Consider the following 20226-nt stretch of genomic DNA (forward strand, 5'->3'; position numbering starts at 1 on the left):
AGCTGCATCTACCACTTCTCTTTATTAATCCAGCTGCTATTTTAGTTCACATCCTCACTTCCTCTTGCCTAGCCTATTACTCCTCCCCAAAATCGCTCCTCTTTTCAATTTTTCCTCCATCTAGAAAGCTGGAACTGTCTTTACCTTCCTTTGTATCCACAGTACTTGGGACACAGTAGGCAGTTAATAAATGCTCACTGACTTGACACAGCTACCAAAGGGATTTTTCTTAAGTCCAGTTCTGACCACATCATTCCTTTGCTGAAAAAAACCTAGTGGCCTCTTATTGTCTTGAGCACAAAATAAAAACTCTTCTGGATGTCTAAGTCCTTCACAAATGTGGCCCCAACATAGCTTTCCAGGCTCATTATATATTACTTCCTATCTCACACTGGGAATGGCATAAATGATCTTTTCTTTGTTTCTCAAGCATCACTCTATCTCCCATCTTTGTTTGCCTTTGGACCTGCCATCTCCATGTTTGGAATACATGATTCTTCAGGATATTAAAAATTCCCTACAATATATACTTTGAAAGAAAAGAGTCTGGGAAACCACCCTGGGCAAAGGTCTGGCTTTACTGGGAGCAAAAAAATTAGAGGCCAGAGCTCTGCAGGCTTCCCAGTTTGAAGCCTGAGACCCTGAATTGCAAAATACACACTCTATTATAGTTTCATATTTATCTCCAGTCCCCCTTATCTGGGAAATCTCCAACCTCTCCAAGGCCTTCCAAACCCACTATGGTCTCTGAGAACTTTTGAGGCCTTTCTAGTCTCTGAAACCTTTTACCTGAATTAATTTTATATAAAGTACATTATAAAAGAGATTCACACAGGATTTAAACAGTAATTCACTTATGATTAATATATTAACATAGAGACTTCAGATGATTATTTGAGGTACTATCCTGGAACCACATTCTTTTTTTTTTTGTATAGCCCTTTTATTTTTTTTTACCATGGAATTTTCTTTTTTTTTAATTTAAATTTTATTTAATCAATTTAGAACATTATTCTTTAGTTACAATAATCATATTCGTTCCCTCCCCCCCTCCTCCTGCCCTTCCCATAGCCAACATGCAATTCCACTGGGTATTACTTGTGTCCTTGATCAGAACCTATTTCCATGTTGTTGATGTTTGCATTAGGATGATCATTTAGAGTCTATATCCCCAATCATAGCCCCCTTTGACCCATGGAATCAAGCAGTTGTTTTTCTTCTGTGTTTCTACTCCCACAGTTTTTCCTCTGAATGTGGATAGTGGTTTTTCTCATAGATCCCTCCAAGTTGTTCAGGATCACTGCATTGCCACTAATGGAGAAGTCCATTACATTCGATTGTACCACAGTGTATCAGTCTCTATATTGTAAACCTTAAAATTTCTTAGACTTATGAATGTTGGAAATTTCCCCATTGGGAAATTTCATACTTGAAAAAATTTCCTACTGATAGTAAGAACTCTATTGGAATATGAAACTCCTTGGTATGGGAGGATCCTTCTCCTCCCTTCTTAAGACTACTTTAGGACAGAAACCTTTTGCTAAACAATGGAAAGGGCTTTGACCTATGCTTAAGCAGAGAACAGGAAGTTCTTTGAGTCATGATTGATTTTAGAATTGATACAATAGAGATACTTGGAATGACAGAACCAGGTTTTGGAAACTACAATCTCCACCCTACTCAGAGTAACAGGATTTAGGAAGGGCTACAACAAAGATCAAGATTTAATTATTTGAGAATATGACCTTCAACAGACATGTGCAAAGGCGGCAGACCTCTGGGTGGTCCTGGGTTAAGCTAGAGCCACCATTGGCACAGGGGAGACATCGACAGTGATTGGTAGATGTGAGAACTGAGGGGAGGGAACTTAGATTTTTGCTTAAAGATAGCGGGGTCTGAGGACTGAAGGAGATTGATGCTCTGGAGGAGGTCTGAGAGGAGAGAGGTCCTGGAGGGAGAGCTCCTGGAGAGGTCTTGAAGGAGGCTGTGGAAGGAGAACTCAGGAGGAGAATTCTCTGGAAACATTTCTTGAAAGGAGGCTCTCTTGAAGGTGGAGACTGAGGTTGGCATGAGAAGCCTTACCTAGAGAGATCTTGGGTGAGTGATAAACCCAACTGACTGATTTATCTCTTAGGACTGAGGTCTAGGCCTTATTGGCTTGAGGCCCTTCATTCTTATTCCTTTCTTACTTTCTCTCTTTTTCTATTGATTAATCAGTGTATTATAAATTAAAATTTCTCTATAAAACCCAGTTGGCTTGGGCATATTCATAAATTGGGAATATATTCCCTGGCGACCATCTTATATTTATATAAACCCAAGACACAGTAGAAAACATATTTCAGTGGTCATAATTGTTATATATTTCCCTTGCTCCCAAACATTTTAATTATCACAGTTTATGGCTCCCACTCTCTTATCTACAACTATTTAACGCTCAAAACTATTTTAAATCTAACAATATAAGGTTCTCCTGGTTCTGCTCCTTTCACTCTGCATCACTTCCTAGAGGTTGTTCCAGTTCACTTGGAATTCTTCCACTTTATTATTCCTTTGAGCACAATAATATTCCATCACCAACATATACCACAATTTGTTCAGCCATTCCCCAATTGAAGGGCAGCCCCTCATTTTCCAGTTTTTTGCCACCACAAAGAGCGCAGCTATGAATATTCTTGTACAAGTCTTTTTCCTTATTATCTCTTTGGGGTACAAGCCCAGCAGTGCTATGGCTGGATCTAAGGGCAGACAGTCTTTTAGCACCCTTTTAGCATAGTTCCAAATTGCCCTCCAGAATGGTTGGATCAATTCACAACTCCACCAGCAATGCATTAATGTCCCAACTTTGCCACATCTCCTCCAACATTCATTTCTTTCCTTTGCTGTCATGTTAGCCAATCTGCTAGGTGTGAGGTGATACCTCAGAGTTGTTTTGATTTGCATCTCTCTGATTATAAGAGATTTAGAGCACTTTTTCATGTGCTTATTAATAATTTTGATTTCTTTAACTGAAAACTGCCTATTCATGTCCCTTACCCATTTATTAATTGGAGAATGGCTTGATTTTTTTGTACAATTGACTTAGTTCTTTATAAATTTGAGTAATTAGACCTTTGTCAGAGGTCTGGAAGTACATTCTTAATCTGGTTATATACACAGACTGTTGCCTGGAACTATATTCTTGATATAAATCATACAGTTCCATCCTAGTAATTCTAAATTCTAATTTCTAAGATTATAATTGGACCACCCTCAAAGCATTGATTAAGGGATTACTTATTTTTTAAAATTAATTGATTTAGAATATTTATCCATGGTTACATGATTCATGACCTTTCCCTCCCCTTTTCCCACCCCCTCCTGTGGCCAATATGCAATTCCACTGGGTTTTACGTGTGTCATTGATCAAGATCTATTTCCACATTATTAATATTTGCATTAGGGTGATCGTTTAGAGTCTACATCTCCAATCATATCTAAGGAATTAATTTTTTATTTTCTTGTTACAGTTTACAGAATCTTTCTACTTCTTCAAGATCCAGCTTGGGCACCACCTTCTATACAAAGCTTTTCCTGGTCCTCCCAGCTGCTAGAGTCCTCACATACTATCCTGTTTTTATTTGCATTTTTTTTGCATTACTTATAGATGTAACTGGGACAAGTCACTCACAACACAACACCTCTAGCACCTCCCTTTGAGCCTTGGTAACAAAAGTCAAAGACCAAAAGTCCAAGGAATTGCACCAGCCTGTAGTCCAGCCTGATTTGCTGCCTGCCCAGTCCCCACAGCCATTGCTGAGGGGCACAATCTTTGCAGAACTACTACCACCAGTTAAGTGCTGCAGACACCTCCTTCCCTCTCCTCCTCCTGCCTCCTCTACACCCAGCCTTATCTAAGGAAGCAAACCTTATGGAAAAGGGCTCCCAGCCCTATCACTGACCACCCGCCCATGACAACTTTGCTGAGGCAGCAAGGTCCAAGAAAGGAACCCCCTAGGAGGGACAGGATCTGTCAACTAACTGCCTCAGCCTGAGTGCTATAGCCTCTCTGCCCTCATTAGCCACAGGAATTCAAGAATCAGAAGAAAAAAAAAGTTCTTGACACTTTCAAATGGTTGAATATCAAAAATTTCATTTTATCAATGGGAATGACATTAAGGAAGAGGCATGACCATCTTCCTTGGTGTTGCACCCTAAGGAACCCTGGGTCTTCCCATTTGACTTGCAGCTGGAAGTTTTTATTAGTGCTGTCTCCCCCTACTGAAATGTGAGCTTCTTGAGAGGAAGAAATGTCTTGCAAGTTTTTAACTGTACTGCCAGGTCTTAACAGAGTGCTTTGCAGCACAGAGGAAGCTCTTAAAAGATTTGTTATTTATTCACTCATCTGTCTATGCTATCTTCCTAGATAGAACCAAAGCTCCTTCTCTGCCTACAAAAGCATGAATGTTTAAAAAAACATTCCTCCCTGATGTGATAATCCCCTCTCTCCTACCATTCTTGCCTGAACTTGAAAAAAAATCTTACACTAGGTGCTTTCACTTCCTCTCTTTCCACTCTCATATAAACCTCTAGAAAATGGCCCCTCAGTTCACCATCCTCCTGAAACTGCCTGCTCTAATGTTCCCAATGATCTTTTTTTGGTAAAAAATGGATTTTTATTGATAGTTTCTGTTTTTGACATTGCCTAGATTTCCCCCTGAATCCTTCCTCTTCCCCTATGATCTCTTTTTTTAAATCCTTACCTTCTCTCTTAGAATCAATACAAAGTATCATTCTAAAGCAGAAGAGGGGTAAGGTCTAGGTAATTGGAGTTAAGTGATTTACCCAGGGTAACACAGCTAGGAAGTATCTGAGGCCATATTTGAACCCAGGTCCTCCCAATTTCTCTCCCTGCCATGATCTTTTAATTGCCAAATCTAAAGGCCTTTTCATAATCCTCATCCTTGACTTTTTTTTTAAACCCTTACCTGCCATCTTAAAATCAATACTGTGTATTGTTTCCAAGACAGAAGAGCAGTAAGGGCTGAAGCAATGGGGTTTAAGTGACTTGCCCAGGGTCACACAGCTGGGAAGTGTCTGAGGCCAAATTTGAACCCAGGACCTCCCATCTCTAGGCCCAATCCACTGAGTCACCTAGCTACTCATCTTTAACTTTTTTCTGTAGCATTTGACATTGTTGTTTACCTTCTCCTGGATATTTTCTCCTCTCTAAATTTTTGTTAATTGCTTCCTTCTGGTTCTCTTTTTACCTGTCTGACTATTAGTTCTCAGTCTCTTTTGCTGATCTTCACCCTCTTGTCTCCAAAAGCTGTCCTGGACCTTCATCTCTTTCCCCTCTATATTAGGAGTTCTTAGGTGGAGATCCATTAACTTTAAAAAATATATATTTTGATATTTACATTTCAGTATAATTGTTTTCTGTTGTAATCCTATATGTTTCATTTTATGCATTTAGGAACAGTCATCAGATTGGGCCCAGGACACAAAAATGGTTATGAATTCCCAACCATACTATCTTATTTGGTGATCGAATAAGCTCCCATGGGTTCAATTATCATCTTGATATGGGAGAAATGCACCCAAATTTGTAGCAGGGTCTCACCCTAAGAATGGGAGACTCAAATTGTATTTTATATAAATGATTTTTATAATTTCTCATCTGTAAGGTTTGCAAAGCTCTTTATAAATATTATCTCATTTGACCCTCACCATAGCCTTTAAGGTGCTATTATAATCATCTGTTTTGCATATGAGGAAACTGAGGCAGAGAGAGGCCAAGTGACTTGCCCATAATTACACAGTCAAGTAAGAAAAGAGTTTTATTTGAAGAAGTGATTTTTAGTGGTATAATAGCCTAATAGTTAGTGGGGGGCTAATCAGGTAGCCTTAGAGCTGATGGAGAAGCCCAGCAGCTAGTAGACAGCAGCTCCGCTGTAGGGTGGCCGCTTCCTCTGAGGGGTGGAGCTGCCTCCCTTTATGGATCAGGGTTTGTATATTTATTGGGGTTTGGTAGCTTGTCATCTCCCTTCCCAAACTCAGGTGGAGGTTCCTCCATTGTCCACCTTGTCATCATTTGTCAAGAAGTCTTGATGCCCTTCCAGAGTGGGACCATCGAGGGGGGATGCAGTACACTGGAGGACCACTATAGGTAATTAATTATTTCTAAGAGAAATATAAGCAATGAATAAAACAGAATGGGTACAAAGCTGATGCCTAGAATAGAATGTTACCCATCTGGTACACAGAGTCGATAACTAAGCAATTTACAATTCATGTTTGATTAACGCTGAAATTGCAGGTGTTGCAGATGATGTTTAACTAGTGCTAACTAGTGAGAAATGCAAGATTTCAGAGTATGACAGTCCTGTTCCTATTACTGTTCCTTACTGCCCACTGCTGGCTCACATTAATATCTGCAAATGACTCCCGGATTTATATATTGAGCACAATTCTAGCTCCTGAATCCTAGTCACCAACTTCCTTTTGGACATTTGAAAACTAGATGTTCAGGGGCTGCTGTGTAGTTCAGGGAATAGAGTCAGGCCTGGAGATGGAAGGTCCTGGGTTCAAATTTGACTTCAGATACTTCCTAGCTGTGTGATCTTGGGCAAGTCACAACCCCATTTCCTAGCCATTACTGCTCTTCTGCCTTACGACTGATCATTAGTATCTGAGTCAGAAAGTAAGAGTTTCTTAAAAAAAGAACATAAAAACTATTTGTCCCATAGGCATCTCAAAATTCAAGTCCAAAACAAAATTCATTCTCTTTTATCCTAAAACTGTTCCCTCTTTCCTACTTCTCTATATTGTCAACAGTACCACCATAGTTCTCACAAGCTCATAACCTCAGTGCACCCTGGACTTACCATTCCAACACATCTCATATATTCAAATCTTGTGAGTTTCTGCGTTCACAGAATTCCTCCTTTCGGTCCCTTCTCTACAATCACACAGCTATTACCCTCCTTTGAGGCCTCCTCATCTCTGGCCTGGACTATTGAAACTGCCTCCCTGTTGGCTCTCCTTCCTTCATGTCCTCTCCCTCTCCGATCCATTCTCTCCTCCTGGGAAGGTGGTTGACTCATCCCACTGTTCAGCCACCAAAATCCTTGACACTTTCAAATAGTTCAGCATCACAAACTTAGTGTTATCAGTGTATTCTTCAGACAGTGCTGTCTGTATATGAGTCAGGAAGTATCACAGTCTCCAGGAAAGTTTCAGGTGGCTGGGCTGTGTGCTGGGCATGAACAGACTATAGATAGCTTATTACAGTGAAGAACAGCGCAAGAGAAAAATCATAAGGACCGAAGCAGAGTTATGACCCAAAAAGAAGGTAGGTTGGTCATGGAGTGAGAGCAAGGGCTAACAAGCAGATCACACAAATCCCATTGATCCACCTGGATGTCATGTGGAGAGATAATAGAGAAAGGCATGTTGGATAAAAGGGCTTTACTACATACACCGCCACCCCCACCCACCAGGATTTATAAGCATAGACAGAAATCACACAGGAGGATGATCGAGTATAGATGGACTACAATCAGCATTAGTGACAGGAGTATTCACACTGGGGAGCTCATAGATCCATCAGAGTATCTCTGAGCACCTGCAATGGAGCCCTAGACACAGTAAGCACCTGATAAATGTCCACTGAATTGAATTAAAGGGAATCAGTAAGAGAATCCAGAGTATTAACAGTAAGAGAAAAGGTAATGTTTTAATTTACAGAATCTTTCTCCTTCTTCAAGATCCAGCTTAGGCACCACCTTCTATACAAAGCCTTTCCTGGTCCTCTTAGCTGCTAGTGCCCTCACATACTATGCTGTATTTATTAGTATTTTTTTTTGCATTACTTATATTTTGGCCTAGTTGCTGTTCCTTATGCAGGACACTCTATTTCCCATGTTGGCACCATTTTTTTTAAACCTTTACCTTTTATCTTAGAAACTGGTTCTAAGGCAGAAGAATAGTTTAAAAAAAAATAGGGTTAAGTGATTTGCCCAGGGGGTCATACAGGCAGGAAGTGTCCAAGGCCACATTTGAACCCAAGATCTCCTGTCTCTAGGTCTGGCTCTCTATCCACAGAGTCACCTCGCTGCCCCCCATCTTGGTGTCTTTACACTGGCTGCCTACATCAGGAATGTTCTTCCTCCTCACTTCTGAATCTCAGTTTTTCTGGCTTCCTTCAAGACTCAGCTCAAGTTTCCCTTTTTACAGGAGGCTTTTCTCGGTTGTCCTAACTGCTAGAGCTCTCCCCTTCCATCTACTCTTTATGTATCTCATAGTTACCTACTTATTTACATGTTGTCTCCCTCATTAGACTGTGAGGTCCGTGAGGACAAACTGGTTTTGCTTTTCTTTGTATTAATCCCCAGTACTCAGTACAGTTCCGGGTATGTGATGTCTATTTAATTAATGCTCTTGAAGACTGGAGAGCAATAGGAGTAGATGAGTGAGCTCCCCTCCAAAACTCCTCCAGGCATTTCTGGAAAATGCACCAGACTGAATCCAGGAAGACAAATCCAGGAAAAAGTCAGTGTGAGTCATTTGTCTAGCCCAGCTTTGGAGAGGGAGACAGAGAGGTTCAAGGACACTGGGAACAGGGGTTGGCCATGAGATAGCCATTTCAGCACCCGAGGGGAGACATGTACAAGGGTATAAGGAGAGCCCAGATCCAGATGGGACACCCCAGGACTCATACTGGGGCACATCGATGGGGATAGGTACAAACTGGCAGCTTTGTCATTCATTCCCTAGTTCTGGGTCTTAGACCCAGGGCATACTGAAAAGTGGCTCAGCTTAGGGAAGTTTCCTTCCAGGACAGGGAAGCTATGGGTTGTACAAAGGAAGTTCAAAAGTCTGCTGTACTGCTATGGCTCAGACAGTTTCATCTCTGGCATCTAGCCAATAAAGAGATAACCAAGAACAGACTAGGGGAAGCCAAAATTGTGTACTCTGAACCAACAGAGCTTGGTTTCAGCTGGCTGATAGGGGATGAGTCCAATGGCAGCTTATTCTTACTCAGGTCCAAACCCAGGTCAAGAATTTGCAAAACTCAGATGTAGTGGGGGAAGTGTATATATTAGTAGCGATAAGATTTTTGCCTTTAATTGGACCACCTTAGGAATACTGAAATTACTCATCCTGTCCCTGAGATCTTAGAATAACACTCAGTACCCCAAGAAAACAGAAATAGGACCAAACTAGACCTTCCTACCAGAAGGGTGATAGAGACCAGCCCTAACATCAAGCCTGAAGTCAAGAAACAGATTGGAAGAATGAGCAAACAAAAAAGAACATGGCTATAAGGAGTTAATGTGGTGCAAGGGAAGCTCAATACAGAAACACAGAAGAAAGGGAAGATTCTTAAACATCTACCAGCAAAACTCAGATTAAGAAAAAAAAACAAAAAAAAGAGTTTAAAAATGTTTTTTTGTAAATAGAATGAAATGAAAGTACTTAATAAGGAAAAAATTAGAAAAGAAATTAATTATGGAAAAGGGGGCAGACCTTTAATCCAGCTATAGCTGGGTTTGTACCCCAAAGAAATAATAGGGAAAAAACTTGTACCAAAATATTCATAGCTGCATTCTTTGTGGTGGCAAAAAATTGGAAAATGAGGGGACACCCTTCAATTGGGGAATGACTAAACAAATTGTGATATGTGTTGGTGATGGAATACTATTGTGCTCAAAGGAATAATAAAGTGGAGGAATTCCATGGGAACTGGAACAACCTCCAGGAATTGATGCAGAATGGAAGGAGCAGAACCCAGAGAACACTGTACACAGAGACTGAAACACTGTGGTACAATTGAATGTAATGGACTTCTCTACTAGCAGCAATGCAATGATCCAGGACAAATTGGAGGACTTATCAAATAGAATGCTATCCACATTCAGAGGAAGAACTGTGGGAATAGAAACACAGAAGAAAAACAACTGCTTGATCATGAGTTGATGGGGATATGATTGGGGACGTAGACTAAACAATCAACCTAGTGCAAATATCAATAATAGGGAAAATAGGTCTTGATCAATGACATATGTAAAACCCAGTGGAATTGCACATGAGCTACATGAATGAGGTGGGGGGAGAGGAGGGAAAGGACATGAATCTTGTAACCATGGGAAAAGATTAATAAATAAATAAACTATTAAAAAAAGATAAAAGCAAAACAAAAAAAGAAAGGGGGGTAGGTAGGTTGGACACTTCCTAGCTGTGTGACCCTGGGCCAATCCCTTACTCCCCACTGACTATACCTTACCACTTTCCTGTCTTGGATCCAATACATAGTATTGATTCTAAGATGGAAGGTAAGAGTTAAAAAAAAGTTATGAAAAAAAAAGAATTAGAATTAGCATTTTGGTAGAAGAGGTACAAAATCTTGACCAAGTAACAGCCTTCCTGAATATTTGCATGAAGCAAAGAGAAGCCAATAAAACTCCATGAAACAACAACAAATATTAAAACATTGTCACAAGCTTTTAAAAGTAGATGAAAATGTAAGGTATTTCATAGCAAAAACAACTGCTCTGGAAAACTAGTCAAAGAGAACAAATTTAAGAATCATTAGACTCGGGGGCAGCTGGGTGGCTCAGTGGATTGAGACCCAGGCCTAGAGATGGTAGAGATGGGAGGTCCTTGGTTCAAATCTGGCCTCAGACACTTCCCAGCAGTGTGACCCTGGGCAAATCACTTGACCCCCGTTGCCTAGCCCTTACCACTCTTCTGCCTTGGAGCCAATACACAGTATTAATTTTAAGATGGAAGGTAAGGGTTTAAAAAAAAAAAAGAATCATTAGACACTCTAAACACCATTATCTAAAACAAAGCCTAGATGTCTTATTTCAAGAAATTTTAAAATAAAACTATCTAGATCTCTTAGAATAAGATTGCAAAGTGGAAGCAGAAATCAGTTTATCAGTTAACTTCTGAAAGAAACTCCAAAATGAAAACTCTCAGGAATATCTTAGCCCAAATCCAGGGATGCCAGGTCAAAGAAAAAAATTCTGTAAACATCCAGAAAGAAAGAATTTTGTACTAAAGAACCACAGTCAGGATTGCACATGATTTAGTGGCCACCACTATAAAAGAGAGGAAAACTTGGAACACAATAATCCACATGATTTAGCAGTCACCACTGTAAAGGAATGGAGAACTTAGAACCCAATATTTTAGAAGACAAAGGAGATAGACTTATAGCCAAGAATAATTTTTCCAGAAAACCTGAATTTAATGCTTAAGGGGAAAACATGAATCTTTAATGAAATAAAGGACTTCCAAGCATTCCAGATGAAAAGGCCAAAACTGCAGAAAAACCTCAAAGTTCAAACACAGGAATGAAGAGAAATGTTAGAAGGTAAACATGAACAGACAATGATTGAGGCCTAAACAAGGATTATCAAATAAGGGGAGATGATATGTGTGCCCTTTTGATCCCTTTAATCATCAAGATTCATAAAGGGAGCCAAATTAGACAAGGCCTGGAAATAATTCTGTTATGTTTTGATTATCTTAAGAAGAAAATGTAAAGAGAGGGGGTAAAGGAATCCACCGGGGGATAGAAAGGGAGAAGAAGGGGAAGAAAGGTTGGAGAAAATATCTCACATAATCAAGGTACACTTGTAGACATTTGTACAAATGAGGATGCGGCAAAAGGATCTGGCTGGCATTTGAACCACATTTATCTGAACTGGTCTAATGAAGGAAGAATATACACAAGCTCACAAATGGGTACAGATATATATTTTACTCAACAGGAAAATGGGAGGGAAAGATAAGTGTGAGAAGAGAGAATCAGAGGGAGGGTAGATCAGGAGAAGTCCTAACCAAAACAAACTCAGGAAGCACAAAAATATTTACAGCTTTTTTTAAGGTGACAAAGAATGAGAATCTGAGAGGGTGCCTATAAATTTGGGAATAGATGAACAAGTATATCAATATCATAGAATGCTATCATGTTGAACTCTTTTCAGCATAATGACCAAACATAATACCAGAAGCCTGTTACTTACCTTCTGATGGAGAGGTGAAGAGCTTAATGCAGAATGACTCAAAAAAATTTTTTTCAGATGTGGCTCATGAAGATTTTGTTTTGATTGACTATAAATGTGTTTAATTTTGTTTTTCTTGAGTTCTCAGTGAGGGTGGGGTAGGCTGGGAGAGTAAGAAGGCAGCTTTTTGCTAACTAAAACAAAATATTTTAAAAATTAAAAATGTTAATGCTTATTGACTGATTGACCTCATGGTAGGGATAGTTTCATTCTCTGTATCATTGTTCAAGTCCCTGACAAACTAAAAGCACATAATAAATGCTTGTTGAGGGGCAACTAGGTAGCAGGGTAGATAGAGAGCCAGACTTAAAGACAGGAGGTCCTGGGTTCAAATTTGACCTCAGACACTTCCTGGCTCTGTGATTCTGGGCAAATCACTTAATCCTAATTGCCTGGCCTTTACTGCTCTTTTGCCTTAGATACAATACTTAGTAGAGGTTCTAAAATAGAAGGTAGGGGTTTAGAAAGATAAAAAAAAATAATGCGTGCCAACTGAACAAGGAGAACAAAAGAGTCAAGAAACCTCTTCGGTTAGCCAATATTAGATCTTCTGGCCAAGGTGGGAGAGAGAGCAGTATAGAGCAGCATCAGTTTAAAATAGAAATTCATTTGTAAAATCTTATGGGGAAGGATATTAGAAGAAAATATGAGCAGCATTATCTCTGTTGTCCCATAAAACAGGGAAAAGAAGTGAAGGAAAAATAGAATTACAGGAGATTTGGCAAGGGGACTGATTCCAAATTATCCCCAGGGCATTTAATGATGAAACCAGAAGGACAAGAAGAGGACAAACAAAGTGGAACAGATTATTGACATTTTAATTTAAAAATTATCTTGTCCTCCAATAGCGGCAGAATCCCCATATTTGAGTCCTTAACACCATAGTCTCTGGTGTACTACGTAATAAAATAGAAAATGGTATTAAAGATAAAGGCGGGAAAAGCAAGTAGCTTATCAATAAAGGAAACATGCTGAGTGTTCTCTCCTCCTTTCTGCTGTGGCTGCCTTTGGAGCTGCCATCTCCAAGAAGCCATGGCCATCCACAACCCCATGGCCATGGGCCTCAAAAAGGGTCACAAAGTTGCCAAGAACTTTTTAAAGCCTCCATTCCAGTATCGGAGGGATGTGGTTGGGGAGGTGTGTGGGTTTACCCCTCACGATCAGTGGGCCATGGAATGGTTAAAGGTCTCCAAGGATAAATGAGCTCTTAAGTTCATCACAAAAAAGGTGGGAACTCACATCCTGGCCAAGAGGAAGAGAGAGGAGCTTAGAAACATCTTAGCTGCCATGAGGAAGGATGCTGCCAAGAAGGACTAAACTGGAATCTGCCTCCTTCCCTACCTACCCAACCAAAAACAAAAAAACATAGTATATGTGCTGAGAGGGACAATTCTGATAATGCATAGAGGAAATGATGCCCAAGATAGCTGAAAGGGGGGAGGGGGAAGATATAAAATTCTTTCTATTTTGTTTAAACTCTTCCCTTCTGTCATAGAAGCAATACTAAGTACAAGTTCCAAGGCAAAAGAGCAATAAGGGTTGGACAACTGGCATTAAGTGACTTGTCTTAAGCCACATAGCTGGGAAGTATCTCAGGCCACATTTGAGCCCAGGACCTCCTATCTCCAGATCTGGCTCTCTTATCTACTGAGTCACCTAGCTGCCCCCGGAGGACACTTTTTGAGAGACTAGACCAGGGGTCTAGAATCCTGCAATTTAATTCTGCAAAGGAAACTCAAATTTGCCAAGTCTGAATTATTTTTCCTATTTTTTAAAACCCTCAACTTCTGTCTTAGAATCAATACTAAATATCGGCTCTTGGGGCAGCTGGGAGGCTCAGTGTATAGAAAGCAAGACCTGGAGTCTGGAGGTCCTGGGTTCTGTAATGGAGGAGATGAAAGGAGGAGAGAGAGGAGGGGGAAAGAGATTGGAAGGAGGGCTTACTGCTTCCCCTCTCTGTAATATAAGGGAAGAGAGATTCTGTATTTAGGAAAGAAACCAGACTCATGGTTAAGCTAAGCAGCAGTGGAGGAGGGACGAAGAGGATACTGAGAGTTCCAAAGGGGGAGAAAACTCTGAAGCCAACTGACAGGATTACTTGCAACCTGGGAAGTAAAGAGGGAAGGTGTTTTTCTGGGAGCAGAGCCAAGAACTCATCCAGAGGGGCCTGTCTTCCCTTCTGGGACCCTCAGATACCTTCACGGAGACTCAACCATCATCTGTGTGCTTCTCAGCCGGAATTTTTATGGGACTCATCCTGGCTTTGAGCCCTTTGATCCATCTCCCTGGATTCCTCTCTCTTATTTACCCTCTTGAACTGGACTTGGGATTTGGCTAAGAATAAGTCTAGGAAAAGAAGCAGTTGGTGAAGCAAGAGGCCAGGGCACTGTGACTTCTGGCCTCTGGACTGTGAAAGCCAATCTGCAAGGAGGGCAGCTTTTAGGGCTCCCCTTCACCCATCTTCCTTTCCCCCTCACACCTTTTTGCCATCACCTTCCCCAAATAACCTCAATAAATCCTTTTGAAAGTATTTAGACTTTGGGCTTGGGTTTACCTCAGGGATCAAACAAGGTGATTAAGTTTCCACAAGGATTGAGGGGTTGATTCCAACCCTTGTGACTCAGTATGTCTGACCAAGGAAGCTATCACTCTCTTTGGCAGCTGATCATATCTAAACCCTGAGGGAGGGGGGGCTGGTAGCCAATGCCCTTTTGGGAAGTGGAAATTACTGAGGGTCATGTGACCTCAGGGGCTGTAATTCCTCGGAGGTAGATATAGGGTCACTTCATCAATTAAACCTGTCTCCTGTCTCCTGTCCTCCATTACTCACACTCCCCCTGTGAAGACAGCACCTTGCTAACTCCCCCCTTCCCCTGCCCTGTAATAGAGGAGAGCCAACCCTCCATCCAATCTCTCTTCCCTCCCCCCCTTCCTTTCATCTCCTCCATTACAGTTCAAATGTGGTCTCAGATACTTCCCAACTGTGTGACCCTGAGCAAGTCACTTAACTCCCACTGCCTAACCCTTACTGGTCTTCTGCCTTGGAACTAATACACAGTATTGATTCTAAGACAGAAGGTAAAGATTTAATAAATAAATATCAGTTTCAAGGTAGAAGAGCAATAAGGGCTAGACAACTGGGATTAAGTGACTTACCAGGGACACACAGCTAAGAAGTTTCTATAGTCAAATTTGAACTCAGGACCTTCTGTCTCCAGGCATGGCTCTCTATCCCCTGAACCACTTAGCTGCCCTCAAATTCTTTAAAAACAACAACAAAAACCTCTACAGACTTCATTGCTGGAAAAAAGTGATAAAAATATGCTATGCCTAGTTTTCTAGGTCTATAAAACCTTTATAAGAAAAATCTACACATTACTGAGAACATTGTTGTTCTCAGTAGCATTTTTTTTGAGCAGGCATTTTTTGCAAACAATATTTTATAGAAAACATTTTTGTAGTCATACAAATGATTGAACTATGGCAGAGAAAATAAGATTCCACTATGTTCATTGTTCATTGATGATAAAACACAAAATTTAGTACAGAAAACCCCTGCTTTCCAAGCTTGCTTCCAACCAGATGTCTCCTGTGCATATTTTGAAATCATCCAAAATTCTCTCCTCTGATTATTCATATCAATATTTGGCTTGCATTTGGAAAAAGGTTCAAGGCTCTTATGATCCCAAGATTCTCCCTGAAACTGTAACCCACCTTTTAATTTTTTTAAATACTGAACTTGAGTGTCACTCAATAAAGTGTGTATATCCATATAAAGAACTGATTAGAAAAGGAGGTTACAGTTATCTCTCAGTTGTTTTCTTTTTTAAGTAAGTTCGACATTTAACTTTCAAAGCTGTTCTATTTGCCTGATTCTTTTGGTACTAATGTCCATCTTTTGAACATCAGTATTCTTCAGACAGTGCTGTCTGTATATGAGTCAGGAAGTATCACAGTCTCCAGGAAAGTTTCAGGTGGCTGGGCTGTGTGCTGGGCATGAACAGACTATAGATAGCTTATTACAGTGAAGAACAGTGCAAGAGAAAAATCATAAGGACAGAAGCAGAGTTATGACCCAAAAAGAAGGTAGGTTGGTCATGGAGTGAGAGCAAGGGCTAACAAGCAGATCACACAAATCCCATTGATCCACCTGGATGTCATGTGGAAAGATAATAGAGAAAGGCATGTTGGATAAAAGGGCTTTACTACATACACCGCCACCCCCACCCACCAGGATTTATAAGCATAGACAGAAATCACACAGGAGGATGATCGAGTATAGATGGACTACAATCAGCATTAGTGACAGGAGTATTCACACTGGGGAGCTCATAGATCCATCAGAGTATCTCTGAGCACCTGCAATGGAGCCCTAGACACAGTAAGCCCCTGATGAATGTCCACTGAATTGAATTATAGGGAATCATCAAGAGAATCCAGAACATTAACAGTAAGAGAAATCTTAGAATGTAAAATATTAGTGCTAGGACAGAATTATAACATGGAATATTAACACTGAAAGAGACCTGATAATATAGACTATCCAAACAAGTTTTAAAGGCCAAGGAGCCCCATCTCCCACCCAGTTAGTGCAGAAAATGATTCTATAGCATTAAAAACTGAAATTATCTTCTATAAAGTTATGAATTTCTGTATTCATTTTCCCTAATAAAATATTATTATATAAATATGTTGCCATTATTATTAGCAAAATGGCAATAATTAAATCCAGAGGTCTTTTGGAGTTCTCTCTCTCTCTTTCTCCCCCTCCAAAACAGAGCAACAAATAACTCTTTAACTTGTTATTTTGGATCTGATTCTCACTAACAGGAAGGAACTGGTTTCCAGGATGGATACAATGGGAACATTAGGGAGAAGTGACCAAGGGACCATTCTATCTTGGAGTTTGTGATAGAAAAAAAGGGGACATCTGGGCTTAGTCTAATCTTAGTGCATTCTAGATTTGGGGAAAGCACATTTCAAAGGGTTCTTAGCAAAGACAGGTAGGATCTCAGATTAAAATGCTTTAAGCAAAGTCTGCCTAGGAGGAATAAGAGGTGCTCAAGAATGAAATTCTGCAAGAACAAAAGAAAATAACTCCATTGAGGAAGAAAAATGTGATTTGTCTGAAGGGACTGAAGTATATGCACAAGAAATTCATCAGCTAATTTAGATTTTAGAAAGAAATGTACATTTAATGAGGAATTAACCAATAGGAGCCCAGTTCTTTGAAAATGTACAATGTGTATTCTGTCTGCTGATAGCCAATATATGAGATCATGCTTTGGGGAATGTATAATGGAAGGTCCTGCCTTCTCCTTTAGAGCACAGGCAGATATTCTAACACTGGTTCTTTTGGCTTAATTAATGATGTTGAAAAGTCTTTTATTTGGCTTTTGGACCATAATTGAGGAAGCCTATAAATGGCTTCAACAGAAGAATTTGATTTCCCTCTTATCCTGACAATTTCTGAATGAGGAGAAAGATGAACTATTATGGATCTTTGGGTAGAAAAAAGGTCCTTGAGCCCTCCTTGGTACTGCCCTTTTTCTGTCTTAGTTGGGTTTCATTTTTTCCCAAAATGTTAAGAGGAGATAGAACAGATTAGAGGAGATAAACCTTTTTATAGCATAGTTCAGTGAGAAATCAGCCCGGGGGGGGGGGGGGGGGGTTGGGGGAAGTGATATGTTTGACTTAGACCAGTAGCAAATTGCTCTGGTTACCAAGACATTGGCTCTTACAAGCAAAAGAACACCTTTTCTATGGCTCTAATGAGCCTAGAAGTGAATTTGGTGGTGCTGGTGGGGAATATTGTGTAGCAACCACTTTAAGTTTGAGCCCATTCATCCCTGTGCCTAAGATAGAGAGAGAAGAGTGCACTCCAGCTCAATGTAGATTTCTATACTTTGGTGCTAGTTCTAGCTTTTCAGTAAAATATCTCTTTGTAAAAGCTAATTGTTAACTGGCTATTGATGATATTAAGAAGCTATGACTTGTTCAGAATTATACTGGGCACTAATCACTGTTTGGATGATTTTTTGTGTGTTAAAAAAAATTATTTTTATTGTCATGAAAAACACACTTCCATATTGATCATTGCTATAAGAGCACATTCATACATAACCAAAACCCCAAAATAAAACCAGAAATACATTTGATGTGAAAGATAGCTATATTTTGATCTGTATTCATCCAACGGTTCCTTCTCTGAATGTTGAGATTATTATTGAGGGAGAAACTAGTTGATCAATATTGGGCAGAAACACACTGGATGGAAGCTCATGAACTAAAGTAGCATTAGAAGAATCTCACAACCCCTTGGATTGATCTTAGAACTTTAAAGCAATGGGAGGAGATGCAGTTAGTCGAAGTTAGGTGCCTGAGGTTAGGGCCTATATAGATGCTATAATTCAGAAGATGGAAGGTTTAATAACAGAAGATGAATATTGGCATGTTCCTGTAAAAATATGAGGAAAGGTAAAGCTCAGAATGACCTCAGGCTGTCAAGGGAAGGGAAGGGCAACCAAAAGAGGTTTTCTTTTGTTTTTTGGGGGGAAAAAAGTGGGGGATGGGGGAGAGTGAGAATCAAAAAATGGACAGGATCCATGCTTGGGGCAGAGCTGCCCAATCATTATTCTATTTCTATTTTCTCTTCAAAGGAGAATGACCTTTATAAAGAAGTGACAAGATAGAAATGACTAAGTGGGAGTTGACATTCAAGATAAGAGAGAGATAATAGAAGTACACCTTGTAATCCAAGATGAATTCAAGTCACTTGATCCAGATGAACTCTGGTCCTCTGGTCCTGAAAGAACAGGCAGGTTAGTATGTGAAATACTATAGAAAACAGAACCACACAAGAATGGTCTGATTTAAGAGGAGGGGGGCAGTCTATAAATTGACTATAGGTCAGTCAGTTTGACTTGGACTACTAGGAAAATTCCAGAACATGTCATTAAAGAGATAGTCAATGTGAATACTCGAAAAAAGGGAAACAGTGAAGACAATGGCTTCATCAAGAATAGGTTGTGTCAGACTAACTTCATTTCCTTTATTTTTTAAAAAATTAATTTCATTTTAAAAAATATTTTTCCATGTTTACATGATTTACTTTCTTTTCCTCCCCTCTTCCCTCCCCCCTCCCAGAGCTGACAAGCAATTTCACTGGTTTGTACAAATGTTATCACTTGCTACCTATTTCCATATTCTTCATTTTTGCTAAAGAGGGATCTTTTAAAGCCTAAACCCCAAATCCCACCCCCATATATACATGTGATAAGTGATGAGTCATGTTTTTCTTTTGCATTTCTACTCCCATATGTCTTTCCTTCAATGTGAATAGCATTCTTTCTCATAAATCCTTCAGGAGTGTCCTAGCTTGTTGCATTGTTACTAGTAGCAAAGTCCATTACATTGGATCGTTCCACAATGCTTCACTTTCTGTGTACAATGTTCTCCTGGTTCTGCTCATTTCACTTTGCATCAATTCCTGAAGGTCTTTCCAGTTCCCATGGAATTCCTCCACTTTATTATTCCTTTTGGCACAACAATATTCCATCACCAACATATACTACATTTTGTTCAGCCATTCCCCAACTGAAGGGCATCCCCTCATTTTCCAATTTTTGGCCACCACAAAGAGCACAGCTATGAATATTCTTGTACAAGTCTTTTTCCTTATTATCTCTTTGGGGTACAAACACAGCAGTGCTTTGGCTGTACCAAAGGGCAATCAGGCTGATCGGCAAAATATAAATTAAAGAAACATAATGGTGTTGTGGAAGGAGTTCAAGTAACACTTTTTCCATGATTTACTATGTGCTTTTCAGGAAAATTATTCAACTTTTCTAGGCCTTAGCATTCCCATCTAACAAAGGAGTTGGGGCAGCTGGGTGGCTCATGGATTGAAAGACAGGCCTAGAGACAGGCAGTGCTGTGTGACCCTGGGCAAGTTACTTAATCCCCCACTGCCTAGCTCTTACCACTCTTCTAACTTGGAATCAATAGACAGTATTGATTCTAAGACAGAAGTTAAGAGTTTTAAAAAAAAGTTTGTCCTTATATTTAAATAATATCTTCATATTCCATTGACTTCTCCTGGTTCTACCTTCTGGGGCCAAGTCAAACAACTTTTAAATTCTTCTTCCTTATGATAAACCTTTAGATATTT

The 20226-nt window shown here is 39.9% G+C and overlaps 1 protein-coding gene and 1 pseudogene across 9 annotated transcripts in view; one reads left to right on the forward strand and one right to left on the reverse strand.

Annotated features, from left to right (window-relative positions):
* KYAT1 (kynurenine aminotransferase 1) overlaps window positions 1-20226 on the reverse strand; it is a 152681-nt gene that overhangs the window by 43371 nt on the left and 89084 nt on the right. The window lies entirely within an intron of this gene.
* On the forward strand, window positions 13089-13373 carry LOC130458313 (60S ribosomal protein L36-like; annotated as a pseudogene).

Source organism: Monodelphis domestica, chromosome 1, assembly GCF_027887165.1.
Source record: "Monodelphis domestica isolate mMonDom1 chromosome 1, mMonDom1.pri, whole genome shotgun sequence".
Lineage (NCBI taxonomy): Eukaryota > Metazoa > Chordata > Mammalia > Didelphimorphia > Didelphidae > Monodelphis > Monodelphis domestica.